This window comes from Tupaia chinensis, unplaced genomic scaffold (assembly GCF_000334495.1).
Source record: "Tupaia chinensis unplaced genomic scaffold, TupChi_1.0 Scaffold000511_1, whole genome shotgun sequence".
Lineage (NCBI taxonomy): Eukaryota > Metazoa > Chordata > Mammalia > Scandentia > Tupaiidae > Tupaia > Tupaia belangeri.
Genome location: NW_006160024.1, coordinates 1,047,867 through 1,052,025, shown reverse-complemented (window position 1 = coordinate 1,052,025; position 4,159 = coordinate 1,047,867).

Below are 4,159 nucleotides of genomic sequence, written 5' to 3'. Positions count from 1 at the left end.
TTGACTGAACATCTTCCCTCTCTTGGGACTAGAGTTGATCAGCGGTCTTAAGACTGGATTACAAAGTCTCAGTCCAGATGGAACATAGAAGGCAGATGAGTTGGAGAGGGGCCAAAGGCTGAACCACAATGGAGAGAAGGGTTGATTTCTCAAGCTGGTCTATGCTAGAAGGTACAGGTACTTAGCAGGGAAATAATGTGGAAGGACCACTCCCTCCAGGACTCCTCCTTCCAGAACCTAGCCAGGGCTGTGGCTGATGGGCCCTTGGCCTGCCCTCTAAACAGTCTTCCTCCTCCTTCATCTGTCTTTCTTCCCTCCACTTTCAGCCTCACTCCCACATGGGAGGCCTGGTGCTCACTTTTAATGCTCTCATGTCTGTGTCTTCTTCCAGCCAGGGCAGCAGCCCTGGCTCCTGTACTGAGCACCTACAGGTGGCAAGCACTCTGCTGGTTGCAGGACAGCTCAATCCTGGTAGACATTGGCAGACTTTTACTCTTTGCTTGCCTAATGGAGACCAGAAGCTCCTGTCTGACTAGACCTAGATGTCTGGGCTGTTCCAGGGGTTGCACAGCAACCTCCTGGGTTATTCTATTGAGCATTAACCCTACTGATGGCCACAATGACAGGAGCAGCCAAGAAAGGCACTTACCCTCCACCAACTCTTCCATCTTCTATCCATTCCAAAATCCAACATCTCAAGAAGGGACCTGGAACTGCTTGGAGCTAAGGATCTTGTGTGGAACAAGAAATCTAACTTGGCTGTGTCACACTGACAGCAATCCCTATCAAATGTTTCTGTTGTTCATGGTCCTTTCCCAGTGCCCCTAACCCTCTAGGAATCATTAAGTAATTTTCCTTCTTGTCAGTCTCTCTGGTTTCTCCTGTCTCCTGGACTCACAGACCTTCCCCAAGGTGGTAAAGCTTCCATGCCCCAACCTTGTCGTTCACAGCAGTTCAGCTCACCTCAGCCTCTGCCACAGAATTTTTTACGCCCTACCTATCTCAGCTTGTGCAAAGGGCCTTGCCAGAAGCAAGGCCTTCTTCCTGTGCCTGTGACACGTGGATTGAACCTGGACCTGACCAGCGGTGTGGGCAGGTGAGCATGAGGCCGAGTTCTGTCATACCTCTTTTCCATAGAGTCAGTGTTCTGGCTGCCAGCCACTAGGAAGAACCTAGTCTTTTCTAAAACACATACTGGGATGTCCTTTCTCAACCATGGTCAAGGCCAAGCATCCATCCTCAACAGCAGGCGATCCTGAGTTTTTCTGGCAAGGAGTACTTGCCACGTGCAAAGTTCTCTATGAGAGGGCAAATGTGCAGGTCTGCCTCTAGGATTCCAACTGAGTCTCCCCTTCTTGCAGTTTTAGAAAGAAATGGCCCAGCCTGGTGGTGCAGTTGGTCGCAAACTGAACTGCAATGCTGGAAACTGCATGGCCAACTGTAGGTTCAGATCCTTGGATCGACTTGGATTAAAAACATGCCTGTGTGGCCCTAGATACTGAGGAGCTGGAGGGCTAGAAAAAGGGGGGGGTGTCTCAACATGGTGAGATTCTGTCTGTGCTTCTCTCAAGATCTCTCTCGTGTAAGTGCATGTGCTCTCTACCATGAATAAAATAAACTTAAAAAAAAGAAGTAAATAGTCAGTCCTCCCCTCCCCCCTCCCAGAATAAATGCCTCTGTGCATTTGAAGACAGTAGTTAAGTTGTTCTTGAGCTTTTTCATCTCCAAAGTAAACAACCTCAGCCCCTGTAACCTCTCCTTGGCAAAGTCTAAGGCCCATATGCTGACAAAAAGCAAAACAAAGTCATCTGATGGGGAGGCCTCCTATCTCTAACCAAGAGTTGTGTTTTGAAATTTGCTCTGCACTTGGGTCTTTAATTACATGTAAATTCAGTAGCTTTGAGTGACTGAGCCAGCGAGAGACCAGGTGCTGTTTGTCAGGCCCATTGGACGTGCCGGCATCCCAACCAGCGCTAGCTGGGTGTCAGCTCTTGGCAGACGCTTGTATATCTCCTTTAGGTTCATTCTGGGACATGGAAAGGGATGTCTGTGAGTGATCCAGAAGTCCAGTCACCTGGAACTTCCTGCCTGGCCCCTTGGAGGTGGGATGGGTCTCAAGAGATCCTAGAGAGTTAGCAGATTGTCCTATGACCCCACAGAAGCTGGCCAGACTGGATTCCAGGTGCTCCAGTGGAGGCTGGTAACCTCACCCACACCAGCATTTCCTTAGGGAGCTTCCTGCTGCTTCTAATGCAGAGAGGCTGCCGGTGCTGGGCACTTGACCTGGGGGAGGTTCTGATCACATTCATACCCTTCCCCTTGGTTCTTTTCACGTACCATTCCCACATTTTCATGTGCTATCTTGGCCATCCAAGGTTGGCCAAGGTTAGCACGTTTCTCTGTCCTCCAATTTCTCCTCCCTGTGGACCAGTTGCCCTTCCTTGTTTCCAGGGTTCTTGCTTCCTTCAAAGCCCAGTGTTTGTAGTTCAGGCTGAGCCTCTAGAATTAGGGAGTCATTACAGGAAGGATATTTAAAAAGTTCATGAAAAATACATATTATGAAAAAGCTATACATGAATTTCAAATTTTTTGTACAAAAATAAACTTAAACTTTTAAAAATAATTATTAAATTTATTTTAATTTATTATTATTTCATTTTCTACAGGAATGCATACTCATCAGAGAGAGACAGAGAGGGAAAATGAAAAAGTAAGCTGCCAGGTCCTGGACTTGAACTACAGTCAGCCACACGGGAGTCTGGCACCTAAACCACCACGCCACCTGCTGGCCCCTAAACTACTACTTTTAATTCCATGTTCCCATGAATTTTTGAAATCCCTTTCATATAAGCACATAAGCAAATTCATGACTTCTTTTAAATTGAATATTTATTTATTTATTTATTTAGTAATTTGTCTGAGAGCAAGTATGTTTGCCTGAGAAAGAGAGAGAGAGGGGAAGGAGAGTGGGAAAATGAAAAAGCATTCTGCTTCCCCATGGGAGACAGTCACTCTGCAATCTCTTCCATTTCTCTCTCCCTTTGGAATTTTGGGCATGTGTACACATGCACCTATGCATGTCTCTCCAGCTGCCAGGTCTGGGATTCAGTTGTGTAGTTTTTCATGGTCTTCCATGTGTGACCAGCCACCTTTACCACCATGCCACTGGCTGTCCTGCCATTTTTTTTTTTTTTAATAAAGAAAAGATTACTTAGCACCAATCATTGTGTGTTCCATCCTAGTTATTCCCTGAAGTGGACACAGAGTAGAAGACAGCTGAGTGTGTACTCAGTCCATCTGTACCTTGTCCTGGCACACTGCTCAGCTGGGAACACTTGGATTTGCTACGGTAGGATTTACTTTTAGGAGACATAGTTTTGGCCAGCATTCCTAAGCAAAAGTCTCTAGCTGCTGCTCAGCCAAAGGGAAGGCACCTTTGCCCAAAATCCCAAGAGGAAAATGGAGGAGAAGGGATTATGGCATGGCCATCCCTGCTAGGAGGTGATTTCTCACTTTTTCTCTCTCCTCTCTCTCTCTCTGTGTCTTTCTGGCAAATGCACCCTTATAGCAAAAATCTCTCCAGAAAAAGAAAAGAAAAGAAAAAAATGTGCCTTGGGAATGACCTTAACCCCCTAGATGGAGGTGCCTCCACTGTGTGGCCCCTGGCCTGGTCTTAGCTATCAGACCGTGAACTTCCTCATTCTTGTATCTCCAGCTCCCAGGATTGTGTGTGAGACTTGAAAGCCTTTAACAACCATTTTTTGACTTTGTTGAATAGTTTAATTAACTCATTAGAGATGCAAAGTTCCAAATGAATACGTATGGCATGACTACTGTGTACACTACACTATCAGTGTTAAGGAACAAGGATACGAAGAGACAAAATCACACTTCTTCTCCCCAGAATGTTTATAGAGTCATCAGGAAGACAAGACATAGACATGTGGAATGTAAATAAAATATCCAGTGATGTACCCCATCTGTGCCAAAGATATATTCACAGAGACGAGGTTTCTTTTGCTAAACTCCTGTTTTCTAAGGCAGTTCTTCCTGAAACATTTTCTTCAGAATACCAGTTTCTCAGGGTGTTAGTGAGAAAAAGTTTTCATAACAGATTTCTTTACCACAGGATATCTTGAAGACTTTTTAAAAAGTAATC